The sequence below is a fragment of the Bufo gargarizans genome, chromosome 4 (assembly GCF_014858855.1).
Source record: "Bufo gargarizans isolate SCDJY-AF-19 chromosome 4, ASM1485885v1, whole genome shotgun sequence".
Taxonomy (NCBI): domain Eukaryota; kingdom Metazoa; phylum Chordata; class Amphibia; order Anura; family Bufonidae; genus Bufo; species Bufo gargarizans.
In genome coordinates, this window is record NC_058083.1 from 293,352,871 (window position 1) to 293,369,592 (window position 16,722).

The 16,722-nt window shown below is 42.1% G+C and overlaps 1 long non-coding RNA gene across 1 annotated transcript in view; it reads left to right on the forward strand.

Annotated features, from left to right (window-relative positions):
• Nucleotides 1-13,783: 13,783 nt before the first annotated feature.
• LOC122936050 overlaps nt 13,784-16,722 on the forward strand; it is an 83,622-nt gene continuing 80,683 nt past the window's right edge. Inside the window, exon 1 of the long non-coding RNA XR_006388872.1 lies at nt 13,784-13,878. This is a non-coding gene — a long non-coding RNA (uncharacterized LOC122936050). The remainder of the gene's footprint in view (nt 13,879-16,722) is intronic.

Below are 16,722 nucleotides of genomic sequence, written 5' to 3' on the forward strand. Positions count from 1 at the left end.
GATCAGCAGCTCAATGATCCACAGCTGCAGATCGATCAGTTAATCAAGTCCTTTGGAGGAGTTAATCTGCCTAATCTCGCCATACTGTTGCAGCCGCAACCTCTCCCTACGCTAATCAGAGCAGAGTGACGGGCGGCGCTATGTGACTCCATCTTAAATAGAGGCTGGGTCACATGGTGCTCTGCCCAATCACAGCCATGCCAATAGTAGGCATGGCTGTGATGGCCTCTTGGGGCAAGTAGTATGACGCTTGTTGATTGGCTGCTTTGCAGCCTTTCAAAAAGCGCCAAGAAAGTGTCACAAAAGCGCCAAGAAAGCGACGAACACCAAACCCGGACTTTTACGAAAATGTCCGGGTTCGGGTCCGTGTCACGGACACCCCAAAATTCGGTACGAACCCGAACTATACAGTTCGAGTTCGCTCATCCCTACCTGCTACCTGTTTGCCGTGAAAACAGGTTGGTCAGCAAGGACTCTTTGAGGTAGAATTGCCGCATGGTGTGAATTACCACCAACACAGCAAGGTGACTTTTTGATTGAATATGACTGCTTGTTTTGTCACTTGCCTAAAGTGCGAATAAAACACTGAACTTTTTGATCCAAAGAACTTGTTGTTGCCTCTATACTGCGTCCGCTAATCCTGTCTACCAGCGCAAATCCCCACTATATATATATATATATATATATATATATGGAAGTTTCAGTTAATGAGTTTATGAAACTTAGGAAACCTGCTGACTATTTCAAAATTGGGTCTTTTTCTGTTCTTAAAATAAGGAAGCATTTATAGGGAAGTTGTGTCTTAAGTGCTCAGTAAGCTGGATTTATCTGTGTTAAAGATGCTAAGCCACCAAAGGGCAAGAGCTAAATATAAACCAGAACATATTCAGTATATTGGAATGGAAATATGTTTATTTGTTCTTTTAAAGGAAAGTTTCAGTTAAAACCAGAGTATCTTATTATAATTATTCATTATTGAGACAATTTTGCTTTCAAATGAAAATCCTTGTATGTGTCAAGTTTACTAGAGAAGTACAGTGTAGGGGCTGGCTGGAGTGGCATTGACTCCTTGCCAGAAGTTCTTGATAAAATTATCAATGTACTGCTCATGGTCACATTGCTCCAGAAACTTTTATTCCTTTTCACACTTCCCAAAGTTTAATAAGTGTCATATAGAAATGCCCCGAGAGAAGCAGATTGAACTATAAGGGGCAGAAAATTATGTGAACGATGACACTGTGTACAGCGCTGCAGAATATGATGTTGGCACTGTAAAAAATGGGAAGTAAATATAGAAATGTACCTAAATTATTGATAAATCTGAATAATATGAAGTTTCTAAACATCTTGATACTGTAATATTTTAACTTAATATCCCTAAGCCAAGGGCAATATATATATATATCATTTTTTTTCCACATGACCCCCAAATTATCACCTACCTCCCCTAAGGCACAATGAGATCATCAGGTGACACTATTTCCCTAGGTGATGTCAGATCACATGCTCCAATCACATGGTCCATCACCATGGTGATGGAGCATGTGATCTGACATCACCACAGGTCCTTCAGCCCACAGCTAAAGAACAGACCGGCATCTAAGCGAACAAGAGGAGAAGGTGAGTTAACTTTTTTATTATTTTTAACCCCTCCAGCACTATTATACTAAGCATTCTGTATTCAGAATGCTATTATTTTCCCTTATAACCATGTTATAAGGGAAAATAATACAGTGAATAGACTGTCACCTAGAACCCATGCGTGAAAATCGCACCGCATCCGCACTTGCTTGCGGATGCATGCGATTTTCACGCAACCCCATTCATTTCTATAGGGCCTGCGTTACGTGAAAAACGCACAAAGAGGAGCATGCTGCGATTTTCACGCAACGCACAAGTGATGCGTGAAAATCACCGCTCGTGTGCACAGCCCCATAGAAATGAATGGGTCAGGATTCAGTGCGGGTGCAGTGCGTTCACCGCAGGCATCGCACCGGCACGGAAAACTCGCCCGTGTGAAAGGGGCCTTACTGGTACAGATTTACTAATCCTGTAGATGGCGTAAACAGGCAGACTACCTAAACATGCACCAGAATTATCACAGTGGCTCAGGATGAATGATACATTTGGTGCGGAAAATATACACTTTTGCCTAACTCTATACCAACTATTGGTTGGCTTTGAGACAGAATATTATGGCAGAATTGTAGTACAATATTGCCACAAAAAGTCACGTCTGAGGCCACACTTCTTTCCCACCAAACCACAATCTTTTTTCCTGAAGTCACACCTCCTTTATGAGCAAAGCAAAGTGGATATTTCTAGCATTAGACGTATCAAACGCTGCAAATATTGGCACAATTTCAGACCTCAATGTTTTCTCCTAAGAGAAAAGCTTCAGGTATATTGCCTCTTGGCTAACAGAATCACGGTAGGCCTCATGTCTACCTCACCTTTATCTTGACAAGCATAGATAATACATCACCAGATCATCATCACCAAGCTTATACCGGCATATACCGCTGACTAAGAACCAACATGCCTCTTTGGTATCTCAGTCACCTAATGAAATTACATCCTAATGATGCTATTGTGCTTATAATGAGCATTAACCATGCCCGTCACTTCAAGCCATCTCTAAAGCGAGTTCACTGCACTCACCCTCGACCAGATTCTTCCAAGGTTGCCAAGTTTTCCAATGTTTCTCATGACTTCTATTAATCCAGCTCGTCATTTCCTCGAATTGGCATATTTGGTTTACTTTGGTTTTCCATTCCTGTAATGAGGGAGCATCTGTGCTTCTCCAGTGCAGGGGTATAATAGCCTTTGCAGCCGAGATAAGGTGGGTCACCAAATTGCGTTTGGACGGCTTATATAGATCAGATGGTAGAGAGAAAAGAACCATCTCCAAGGTAACCTTGAGCTCAGAGGTGGAAACTTTGTTAATTATCTTAGTGACTTTTTCCCAGAGGGGTTTTATGAGAGGGCAAGACCACCATATGTGAGATAATGATCCCACATCCTCACCACACCTCCAGCACAGCCGATCGGGGGCCAGACCACACTTATGTAGGAACTCAGGGGTTCTGTACCATCTCGATAAAAGCTTGAAATGGTTTTCCTGTAGGCGTATACATGGTGAAGTTCCATGTGAAAAGGCTAAAACCCTCTTAAGATCCAGATCCGAGAGGGTAGTACCAAGCTCTCTCTCCCATTCCCTGATGTACAGAGGTTTTTTCACCTATCCCTCGGCTCCTACCAAAGCATAGAGTGACGAAATTTTCCTCTGTTTAGGAAGTGGTGATAATAAGATCTTCTCAAAGTCAGTTAAAGACCTACCAGGGTTGCACCTCTTATCAAGTTCACCGCACACAGCACCCAAATAAGATCTCGTCAGGAAAAAGCCAGCCGAGTTCTTAGTTTGCTCCGGTAATCTACTCAGTATGGCTGCCTCAGTGTCAGGTAATAAATCCCTTAGTCTATTATTAGCTAGTGATGACCAGACCTCCTGATGAATGTCTCTGTGTTTTCCTAGCAGATCCGGGATGAGATTTGCTGGCAAGAGTGGGGATGGGCTGGGTGCTAGAGTTTTGCTTAACTCTTTCCATGTTTCGCTAATCCCTTTCAATAGAGGGTCTAAATTTTTCATATTCTGTCCTGTATCAGGTAGCCAGAGGAGTCTTTGGAGAGCGGGTCCCGCACTTTGACGCAAAAGGTTTTGTACATCTGTTTGTCTCTTGGGATCTACTGACTCTAGCCATCTATTTAACTGGATAGCATGGTAGTAGTTTGATATTTCCGGGAGCCCCAGACCTCCCTTATGTCTATGCCTTATTAGAAGGTTATGTGAGAGTCTAGGTTTTTTCCCGTTCCATAGGAACTTTGAAAAAGTTTGTCTAATCACCCTGAAGAATGTTTTCGGTAAGTGGATCGGGACCATTTGCATTACGTAGAGAATCTTGGGGAAAACATAGGCTTTGATTACATTCTTCCTACCCATCCAAGATAAGTATGGCAAGTTATATTTCTGTAACAGGTTAATAATATCGTCTTTAAGAGGCGAAAAATTATATTTAAATAGTTCCTCTAATTTTCTTGGTATCAAAATCCCTAAGTACTTTAGTGGGCCCTCAGTCCAGTGGAATGGAAGGAGGGATTTTAGGGAAGTAACTCGTGAATCAGGGAAAGAAATGTTTAGAATTTCAGACTTAGAATGATTGACCTTAAAATCCGAGATTGAACTGAAGATCTCAATTTTTTGGGCTAGATGTATTAGTCCTGTCTCCGGGTTAGTCACCAGAAACAGGAGATCGTCTGCAAACGCAGTACATTTCAGATCTCCTTGGCCTCTGCTAACTCCTTTAATTTCCGAAGTCTGTCTAACTAGCTGGATGAGTGTTTCTACCACTAGAATAAATAGGGAGGGGGACAGAGGGCATCCCTGCCTTGTTCCATTTGTTATTTCAAAGGTCGGGGACAGGGTACCATTGACCTTCAATCTAGCATGTGGGTGCTGATAGAGGGTGAATATTGAATGTATGAAGGGTTCTGGTATGGCAAATTTCTCAAGTGTCATTTTCATGAAGTTCCAGTTGACCCTGTCGAACGCCTTTTCAGCATCTATGCTCAACAGGGCCAACGGGAACCCCTTTGTTTTAGCTGCGTGAATTGCGTGGAAGATTCTACAAGCGTTGTCCTTCCCCTCTCTCCCTTGTATGAACCCCGACTGTTCTGGGCCTATTAGATAAGGTAGTAGTTTGCCAAGCCTAGTTGCTAATATTTTGGCCCAAATCTTCAAATCCAAATTCAAAAGGGAAATTGGCCTATAGCTTCCACACTTCTGAGGGTCTTTCCCTTCTTTAGGTATAAGCGTGACATAAGATTCTTGCGTCTGTCTGGGGAGTTGACCTCCTTGTAAAAGTGTATTGCAAACGTTGGTGAATCTGGGTAAAAGGATATCACGAAAACTCCTATAGTAGAGCAAAGGCAGACCGTCAGGTCCTGGGCTCTTCCCCGGGGGGAAACTACCAACAATGGATTCTACTTCGTCTAGCGTAATTGGAGTAGTCAGAGAGTCTGAGTCCTCCGGTCGCATTTCCGGTAGATTCAGGGAGTCCAGAAAATTCCTGGTTAGAGTTTGCCTATTATCCTCTTGGTCTACGGGTTTGTCTTTATTTAGGTTGTATAGGCCTTCATAAAATTTTTGAAAGGCCTCAGCTATTTCAGGCGTTTCCTGAATGGTTTCACCATCAACCTTTTTTATTTTGGAAATGTGAGAAATATTTTTAGTTTTCTTTAGGATCGAGGTCATCATTTTGCCTCCCTTATCACCATGTGCGTATATTCTATGCTGGAAGTTGAGCAGCTGTTTCCTCACTCTATGAGACAACAGTTTTTTAAGTTGGGCTCTGAGGTCTGCTAGCTCTTCCTGTTTTTTCCTACAAGCAGACAGTTTGTTTAGCTTTTCTATTCTCGATATCTGGGATAGGATGGAATCTATGGCCTTTTGCTGTTCTTTTTTGGCCCTAGTACCGATGGAAATGAAACAGCCTCTAATGTAGGCCTTGTGGGCTTCCCATTCGATAGGAGAGGTGCTATGTGCGGTGGAGTTGACCTGGAAATACAGCTCCAGTTGAGATCTGACCTGTTCCATATGAAGTTTGTTATTCAACAGAGATTCGTTCAGTCTCCAATTCCATTCTCTTCTTGGTAAGGAGGCCAGGGCAAGGGTCACATGGCAGGGTGCATGATCAGAGATGGTGATACTCCCGATCTCGGCTTTTCTGGAAACGGGTAGAAGAGAGGTAGACGTTAGTATGTGGTCGAGTCTCTGATAAGAGCCGTGTGGAGTGGAAAAAAAAGAGTAATCCTTAACCAATGGATTGCTATATCTCCATAGATCAATCAGTTGCAAGTCCTGTAGTTTTTTATGTAGTTTGCTTATGTGTTTCTGAGAGATGTGTGACTTGGAGGTGGAAGAGTCGATTTCTGGATTGAGAACTAGGTTAAGATCAGCTCCCAGTATTACCTGACCCTCTGCAAAGTGTTTTAGAGTGTCCAAAGCTTTGAGAAGCCATTGAACCGTGGCCTTATTTGGGGCGTATAGGCTAGCTAAGGTGTATTTTCGTGAGGCTATTTCACCCTTCAGAATCAGGAGTCTGCCTTCTTCGTCTGTCAACTGTTGATTTAGTGTGAAAGGTATCGAGTGATGGATGGCAATAGATACTCCCTTAGAAGCTGACGTAGGGTGAGCGCAGTGAAACCATTGACTAAATGGATGGGATGGTAACTTAGGGATTTTTTTCTGACGCAGGTGAGTCTCTTGTAAGAAGACTATTTGAGTGCCCATTTTTCTTAAGGCTAACATCACCTGACCTCTCTTTTGAGGAGAGTTAAGGCCTTTTACGTTAAAGGTCGTTATTTTGATTTCCGCCATGTCTATCTTAGTGACACAACCCTGATTGTCCTTTCTAGCTCAGTATATTTGTGTATTTTGACCAGATGGGGGACAAGGGAGAGGGAAAGGGAGAGGAGAACAGTAGGGTATAGAGTAGGACTAAGTAAAAAAAAGAAAAGAAAATTGGAGAAATAATAGAAGAATGCAAGTATTAATCAATACAATAGATTCTTGGTAGGGGGTGTGTCGAGTAGGAGTCGGGAGAGAGTATAGAATCAGGACTGTCCCCACACACTCCAACCCACAAACCCGTTTTCATGTCACCAACTAATTGGTGAACCCACTTATCCAAACCCCTAATCCCTCCTCCCTGGGTTGGACAGCATCAAGTGAATCGTTATGGGTCAGATATCTACATGAGGCAGGTAGATGGGAGGATATAATTTCTAACAAACCAACCATGGAAATATGCATTTAAATCTAAAAGATGTATAGGACATTCACATATCAGAGCCCTATTAAATCTTACTTATGTTAAGTGATGTCAAATGACCACTGACTGAACAAGCAAGAAAAATGAGAAAACAAGAGAAATGAGAAAACATAGATCTCAAACCCTCCAAAAGGAGACAGTTCTCTAAGGGACAGCAGTCATCTGTTGAATTCTCCAACTGTCCATCGTGCGCTGTGATCAGCAAACCCAGGGTCAGCTTTCAAGGTGGAGGAGAGCGCATCTCCGTCTCCGACCTGTTCGCCTTGGACTTCGATTTCTGCATCTTCCTCCAGGGTTCCATCCGCGGGAGGCTTGGTAAGTCCGTTGATTGTGCTATCGGCATCCAGGAAGGGACTTCTACAGGGCAGATTCCAATGGCATCCCAGGCTCTCTCCAGGTCGTCGGGAGTGTGGATAGCAATGCGTTTCCCGCTCTTGATAATCGCAATTCCGAATGGATATAACCAAACATATGGGATCTTCTGCGCTCTCAGTTCGTCCAAGAGTGGCTTCATTAAGCGCCGCTTCGCCAGTGTAGAAGGCGCAATGTCCTGGTACAATGCTATTTCTGCGCCGTCATAAACAATTTGCCTCTTTTCCCTGGCAGCCGCCATTATACGTGCGGTGTCTACATACGAAAGAAGGCCACAGATGACATCTCTGGGTCTGTCATTCGGCTTTGGTGTGGGCCTCAAAGCTCTGTGAATCCGCTCGATTACAATTGAGCCCACCGACTCCTCACCAAGTAGATCAGCGAAGATTTCAAGGGCGACTTTGCGCAGGGCTTCAGCAGCCCAGGACTCAGGCAGGCCTTTGATGCGTACATTACGTCTTCTGCCCCTATTCTCCTGGTCTTCGAGCATTAACATTGCTTTGTTAAGCTCTGCGGTATGAAAATTGAGGTATTCCTCTACTCCTGTGGAGTGCGACACAATCTCTTGCGTTGCGGCCTCCAGGGCCTCGACTCTGTGTCCCGTCTGCGCTATTTCCGACTTGATATCAGACAGTTCATTAAGTACGGGCTTTATAGCTTTTTCAAGTGCTTGTCCCAGTACCTTTGTGAGAAAGGATTTTGACACTGGCGAAGGGTCTCTCACTACCGCTGCTTCTCCTTGAGAGCTAGCTGCATCTGAGTCCTCCCCTTCTTCACATGCCGCTGCCGCCGCCATCTTAGGGCCTGCGCCTGGAGAGATGAGCGCTTTCTTCTTGAGAAATCTCTGCATGGCTTGCTGGCTCTTTTGGGTTCTCGGAGTGTCAGGAGCATCAGCACTCCTATCTCTCCCGTATTTGACCATTTTAAAGTGGGTCACCGCTGTTTAAATGGTTTGAATCGCTAGAGTGTGGAGGAGCCGAGGTCTCACACAACCATCTGCAGTCACAGCTAGGCTCCGCCCCCGTGTCTGAATGGATTGTTTTGATTCCAACTTTATATCTTACTAGTTTACAGGAAAAGACATGTTGATATGTGATTGGTGAACCAAGAAAAATGGAATAAATAATTAAATGCATTACATTTTGCTATAGTAATGGAAACAAAAAGGAGAACTTATAATGAATGTTGAATGGAAATGTTTCATGATCTAGATCACTTCTAGAATTAACTAGCTGTAAACCACCAATAGACATTTACCATTTACATGTTCTGGTGGTCTACACTTAACCTTTTAAGGTTGTTTCTGAACATTCTTGCAGAGTTAAGGTGGACTTACACTGCTTGATAATTGGGCAGATGTTCAGGAACAAAAGTTCCTGCAAAAACTCGTTCTCGATAATCTGCCCATCTAAATGTGTAGCCGATCATCTCATTTATAAGCTAAACGCTCATTCATTGGGTGATCCTGTCATTTGTGCATGCACATCAATCTTTGTTTCTGGGCAGGAGATTGTGCTGCCTAAACAGTGATCTGCTGCCCAGAAATAATGATTCTATATGGGGAAGAGTGACCACAATAGCATGTAAATGCTTCACTAGAAGCAAGAAACACTTGTTTCCTGACAATTGGCTGTACAACAGACCATCTAAACCCACCTTTAGAAGCTGCACAGAGATCATGCAGCTGTAGGAGCAGGGAGCCATATGTCAGAGACACCCAGACTTCCCACAGAGAAGGCGAAGCCCCGTCTTTCCTTTTGCTGTATACACAGCACTTAATGGGCACATTTACTATAATGTCTGCACTTTTTTAGGCTTAAAAATGCTGTTTTAGACTTAGTCTTCTGCAACTGTCTCTTAGTCTTCTGCAACTGTCCTATTCATCGGGTTTGCAGAATTCCATGCACATGCTGCTAAAACAACCCCTTTCTAATTCATGATACAAATTTTTAGTTAAAGAAATCTCTGCAACAAATCGTCCTCAGTGTGAAATGATTGTGCACAACCTAATTATACAAGTCTGCATACATGTCATTCATTACTGTATGATAGAACTAAAATGTGGTTACATAAAATGGTTGTTCATATATAAAAACCCTTTTTAAGATACTTAAGCTGTGTATACAAATAGGATTATCATTAGCCACATGTTATTAAAAGTGTATTTAACATTCTCCAAAAAAAATTAAAACGATGCATCATGTGACCAAAGCAAAGGGCTATTAACAGTAACAAGCGGAGGCAAGACTTCAGTAAGTATGATACATTCAAACATTCTAAACTGAGAAGTATTTATCAGTTTTTCATATGGAGCGTAAAATCAATAAACAGCCATAACTAGAGTATAGCACGTACATCTGAATCAAAATGATAACTTTTCAACTTGTGCTGAACTAAGAGGAGTAAGTTTCTCCTTCAAAATATTTGCTCACATAAGGATTTTAGAAAAGGCAATTAGGATACATTTCTTCACATCAAGAACCATGACTGTAACAACATTGTAAAGAAACAAGAGGAACATTGAAAGTTTGAAAGCTTTAATATTTTGTACATATTTTATATATTTTCTTCTACCCTACCTTTATTTTTTATCTTCATACTTATATATTTTTTTTATTTTATTTTTTTCATTGAAAGTATACACTCACCTAAAGAATTATTAGGAACACCTGTTCTATTTCTCATTAATGCGATTATCTAGTCAACCAATCACATGGCAGTTGCTTCAATGCATGTAGGGTTGTGGTCCTGGTCAAGACAATCTCCTGAACTCCAAACTGAATGTCAGAATGGGAAAGAAAGGTGATTTAAGCAATTTTGAGCGTGGCATGGTTGTTGGTGCCAGACGGGCCGGTCTGAGTATTTCACAATCTGCTCAGTTACTGGGATTTTCACGCACAACCATTTCTAGGGTTTACAAAGAATTGTGTGAAAAGGGAAAAACATCCAGTATGCGGCAGTCCTGTGGGCGAAAATGCCTTGTTGATGCTAGAGGCCAGAAGAGAATGGGCCGACTGATTCAAGCTGATAGAAAAGCAACGTTGACTGAAATAACCACTCGTTACAACCGAGGTATGCAGCAAAGCATTTGTGAAGCCACAACATGCACCACCTTGAGTCGGATGGGCTACAACAACAGAAGACCCCACCGGGTACCACTCATCTCCACTACAAATAGGAAAAAAAAGGGCTACAATTTGCACGAGCTCACCAAAATTGGACTGTTGAAGACTGGAAAAATGTTGCCTGGTCTGATGAGTCTCAATTTCTGTTGGGACATTCAAATGGTAGAGTCCGAATTTGGCGTAAACGGAATGAGAACATGTATCCATCATGCCTTGTTACCACTGTGCAGGCTGGTGGTGGTGGTGTAATGGTGTGGGGGATGATTTCTGGGCACACTTTAGGCCCCTTAGTGCCAATTGGCCATCGTTTAAATGCCACGGGCTACCTGAGCAGTTCTGAAGGCAAAAGGGGGTCCAACACCGTATTAGTATGGTGTTCCTAATAATTCTTTAGGTGAGTGTATATACACACATTACTTTTCTTAAACTGAGGACAGATCATTAATATCCGATCAGGAAGGGTCTGACACCCCACACCACCACGATCAGCTGAAAACCAAACATGCAGGAAAACGCCGGCAAAAACCTATGACTGAACTCAACCTTAGGGCTCATGCACATGAACGCATTTTCTTTCCGTGTCCGTTTCGGGGTTTTTGTGGACCGTATGCGAAACCATTCATTTCAATCGGTCCGCAAAAAAAATGGAAGTTACGTGTGCATTCTGTTCCAGTATGTCCATATCTCCATTCTGCAAAAAAATAGAACATGTCTTATTATTGTCCACATTACGGACAAGGACAGTACTGTTCTATTAAGGGCCAGCTATTCCATTCTGCAAAATACAGAATGCACACGGACGTCATCCGTATTTTTTGTGGATCCGTTTTTTGCGGACCGCAAAATACATACGGTCGTGTGCATGAGACCATTTTTCAAACCAGCACCTGGATTTCAATACTTTTGTAATTGCATGAAATTGAAAATGCTGTATAGCGACTGAGTTATTCAATAAAATGTATCTGTATAGTGCCACCTGTTTGTTAACCTTATTTTTTGCCTGTCTCATTGAGCTGGTTGAACATGCTGTTTAAAACTACAACTGTCTTCAGCCATATATTTAATTATAAGCTGTGGCAGAGAGAGAAAGCTGCAGCAGAAAGGACACTCTCCCTGAGCTGCCAGACTGAAAATAATCTAGCAGAGCAACTGGGGAAATGAATGGGAAGATCTCTGGATCCATACAAGGCTGGCTCTAATTTTGTTAGAAAGAGATTGTCATGTATTATATAATGTCTGATTAAAATTTTTACATCAATCATGGCATAATCCCTTTAAAGGGGTTGTCCAGGTTTAGAGCTGAATCCGGATATACCCATATTTTCACCCAGGCAGTTCCCCCTGATGTTAGCATTGGAGCATTTCATGCTCCAATGCTCTCCCTTGCCCTGCGCTGGATCGCGCAGGGCATGGGCTCTTTTGTTTACAATAACACACGGAGTGGAGCCAGGCGGAGGCTTCTGTCCAGCAGTGTGTTCGGTGACATCACCAGCTCTGATGGGCGGGCTTTAGCACTACCCTAACTATTTTACAGGCTAGGGCAGCGCTAAAGCCTACCCATCAGTGCCAGTGATGTCACCGGGCTCACTGCTGGGCGGAAGCCTCCGCCTGGCAGCCCCATGGAAAACCCATGAAGTGTAGGGCAAAGGAGAGCATCTGAGTATAAACTGCTCCGATGCTCAAGTCAGGGGGGCTCCCTGGGTGAAAATGGGGATATGTCCGGGTTCAGCTCTGAACCCGGACAACCCCTTTAAGTAGTATAATAAAAAGGAAGTTAAAGGGATTGTGTCACTAATATAAATGTATCCTACCCAATATCTCTGTTATATCACTTTTCCCAAATACCACCATTTATCAAAACTGATTTACTCTAAAATTATTAGCCTACCATCGTGCCCTGTGGCAAATCAGTTTTTATTTCAGTTGCTGTTGGTTACGTCCTGTAGTTTAGCTTTGTAATACAGGACGCTCAAGCTCACAAGCTTCAATAACCACTCCTCTATGTGCAATGTCAGTGACATGTCAATTATGGATCGATGGATGAACAGACAATATATAGAGAGACAAATAGATAGATAGATAGACATAAGGATGAATTCTGGTCGAACAAATGATGGGTATTAGCACAAGTTGTCTGTTATAAATCCAGTTACAAAGAGCTTTTTGAATATGTGGAGGCAGAAAATTAACTGGTTAGTGTCACAATCCTGTTGCTGTTCAGTACACATCACACTGCCCTAAGGCATGATGGGACATCAGTCACATGACTAACCAGGAAGTAGGATTCGGGAATGGTGGGATAAGAAAAAACAGCAAATTAGGTAAATTTGAAAAGAAAAATGTAAAAAAAAATGTCATAAAAAAATCCAAGGAATGGGAGCTAAAGTACTTGATGAAAATAAACTTTAGAGTGAAAAGTAGCTTATGGCACAACCCCTGTAAGGGACTTTCAGAACCGTGATGACAGATTCCATTTAATTGAACCCCCGGGATATGGGTATTGTGGCTTTCACAAAACTCACCCGTATTATGGCGGTATGACAGCAGTCTAACACTGACTTTGTTAGCACTAGTAACACCTATCAAGCTAGTAAAGTCTGTTTGTACAGCTCACTTTCCACCCCGGAAAGGCACTACAATGACTTACATAGTATTTCTGCATCATTTATTACAAGCTCTGCAAAATGTGTTCCTCGCCATAAAACTAATGTGTGTATAACTGATTACAGTTTCATGACCATCCCCTTATTTTTTTTACTCCACGTGTATGATGTGAATCTGTCTGTGGAGAGCTAAAATACCAAGCTAATCCAAGCTACACTATATACTGTAGTGTTCTCTTGAGAAAAAAACAATGCTTGCTCACTGGCCACCCTTGACACATTCTCTCTGGTCATGTATACAGCATGGCAACAGGAATCAGGTAGATTCTAAATGGAAAATCCTTGCATTAATTACAAGCCGGCTGCCTGAGCCAACACAATGCTTTCTGAGACACATCCATCAAATAACTTTCTCAAAAAGCTGACGCTGGCTGCCATGCCTATAGATACTGTGAAAGTGCACTGATCCTCTCCCGGTGCAGCTTTTGTTATCAAACCTTCTTGTTTCAAATGTTGCCATGGTGCCAAGCAATTATCATAAGAAAGCACAGGGAAAAAAAGAATTAAGAAAAGTCTATTGGTTCAGACGAGAAACTATTTTTCTCATTCAGGCATTAAGCAAAGAAAGAAGTTAAACCAAGTTTCAGTAAGAAAGATTTTTTTAAACCAACTCCATGAATAATGTGGTTTTATTAAGCAACTGTTTCAGAAGTTTAGACTTCCAAGATTTTGAAATTTCTTATTGTACTATTTAAAAGGCATAAACTCTACAGATAAGTAATCAGAAGGAGGACTTGAGTCCTGGATGAACACGTTTTGGGTGGGAATCGGTTATTTGAAAGAATTGTGGTTACAGCATAATCTGATGTTTTGGGGTCTGCAAGTTTGGTAAGTTTCCTCTCTGTGTGGTTTTGGCTGCTTTGAAGCTAACAGTTGACACGTGCGGGGCTGTGTGTATGACTGTGTGAATTTCTATTCGCAACCATATACTTGGTATAAAAGGCATCCATAGCTTTTTCAGTACGCTGACTTGGAATTCAATACAATCCTAAAATCTATCTGTTAGAATTTGTTTCAATAACTGAACCCCAATATCAAGACAGATTGGGAAATTCATCAAAGGAAAAAGGAGCAGTTGCCTACAGCAACCAATCAGGTTTTAACATCTAATTGGTTGCTATTGGCAACTTCTAAACTTTTACTTGGATTTATACATTTCAGCTCAGTGTCTATTGAATTATTCAAACTCCTTAATTGGGTTATCCAGCCTACGAGCTGGCAACCCAAATTTTCCAGACCTGCCCAGTCCCACTATCAAAAAACTTGTCCATGGTCTATCGTGCCTCCGCCACTGCCACATTCCCAGCAATATCCAGTTCCCTGAGATCCCATGACCACTGCGGCCAATCACAGACTTCAGCCATCATAGCTGCTTAAATGATACACCACTGCTGTACCATTCAAGAAGATGTGTCTGTTGAGCCTTTGAATGAGTGGAGACTGGAAGCGGTTAGTATTTCGGTTAAGTACAAAACCTGGAAAAAGGTGTACTTTGATAATGTTGAGGAAGAAAAGGACAGACTCCGAACAAATCCACCTTCTTCTCAACCTATGTTTTGGAGCTCAAGAAATTTGTTTCATTAGGAGCCAGCAGGAAAGATCCATTAAATAAGCGCTGCTAAGCTTCTTGGTTAGGGATTCAGCATCTAGTCCTGGTCTGAGGAAATCACAATAGAGAACCATGCAGATGGTATGAGTTCAGAGTTGTCAACCATCCAGAAATTTCTGGACTGTCCGTAAAAATAGGCACCTTTTTCCCTGTGTCTGTAAAAAAAAAATAGATGTGTCCATGATTTTTTTTAGGCTGGTGTTACCTGACTAGATTATCATTTTAAAGCTCACAGTAAATGCTGGTAATGAGGTTTTAGCATTATATCGAGCTATAGACCTGTATTACATATCTTTATAATGATTTTCTGTCCGTAAAAAATGTTGGCTGTCCGTGATTTTGGAATAAGTCATCCAGAAAAATAAAAATTCTGGTTGGCAACTCGGTATGAGTTGTATATGTTGATGAAAGAACCTGATAGCGAGGGATAGCCAAATGTCTATTTAGTGCTTGGACAAGGTTAGGATTTGATTTTTGTGATTGAAATGGAATGTACACTTACTGTCTTACTGTGATGAGAGAAAAAAAAACTGGCCAAGGTAAGTTGTACCCAGAATCCTGTGTAATCTGCAAACTTTCAAACGTTATCCTTGCATGCTTGGGCATAAGGAATCTACCTGCCTTATAATTGTTACAGGGCAGATCCCATGAACTGGTTCATCTGGCTAGGATATGTTCACCTGGCCACAGAAGTGATGTCATATCAACAACACTCGATCACGGCAGGCATTTACTGGCCTCTCTGGTAAACCACTGAGGCAAGTGATTGGCTGTAATGGTCACATATTTTCAATGCAATATATTTGCTGCAGCAGGGTACATAGATCCCATGCAGCCAGGTAACAAGCACTTCTTTATGGCGGGCAGACCCTCTGTGTCTTCTGATTTTGTCCTGAAACTGGACTAGCCTTTTAAGCATCACATTATAACCCCTATTTACTTAAACTTTAGGGACATCAATCTGTCCAGTTAAGAAGCACATGCAATTGTGAATTAATTTCATATGCTTTGGCACAAATGAAAGGGATAACAAGTTCACTTTAGAGGCACCTAAAAAACAACTCCCAAAATCGAAATCACTTTGTAGGTGTTGGTAGCCTTCCTTACTGGTTTTTCTCTATGTGTTCTACTAGTTTCTTTGTCTCTACTGTTCGCATGCAGCAGCACTTGTAGCCCAATCAGGCTGCAGAGATATTCCTGCCCTTCCAGGATGGCACATCCATCCGCGTGCTGGAAGAAGATTTGCTGTGCCTCCCAGTAAAGTCTCAAGAACATGGAGACTTTTCTAGAAACATTACACAAGGAAAGCAGGACAAGGTCATAAAATGTCATCAACTCAGCGTCAGGGCCAGTATTTGCTCCTTTGTGTGAGGTGGAACAAGAACACCACCAGAGCCCTATACAATTACTTCCAGTGGACTACTGATCTGTATATTTCTGACCAAATTTTCAAAAACAAATTCCATGAGGGTGCCATGACCTCCTGGTGTCTTGTAGTGGGAGCTGTGCTCACAGGGCAGCACTATAAGGCTTGATTGTCATTCACCAAAAAACAACAGAATTGGCAGATCCACCATTGGTACCTCATTCTTTTCACAGATGAAAACAGGTTCACACTGAGCACATGTGACAGATATGAAAAACTAGGAAGATACAGTGGGTAAGTGTCACTATAGTAGCAGGCGAACTATGTTGCTGATGCAAGCACCTGGAACTCAACCATAAAACTGTTAAACCTGACAGGATAGGTGCAGTATGAGTTTATGCTTTTGCCTGTCATTGATGTAGAAGATGCCATTGATTGGCTCTCACATTCTTCAGACCTGAATCCAATTGAGCAGCGCTCACTGATGCCCTCATCCAGGTCTGGAAAGAAATTTCCCCCAGGATACCATCTTATCTGGAGCATGCCCAGACATTGTCAGGAATACATATAGGCACGTGTTGTACCCCAGACCTGGGGGTGCTACTATTGTGCTTTTTTATTGCTGCATTTAATATGTTTCTTATGCAACCTGTTATGCATTTTCTATGTTCCATGTCATTTTATTCAGCAGAGGAGG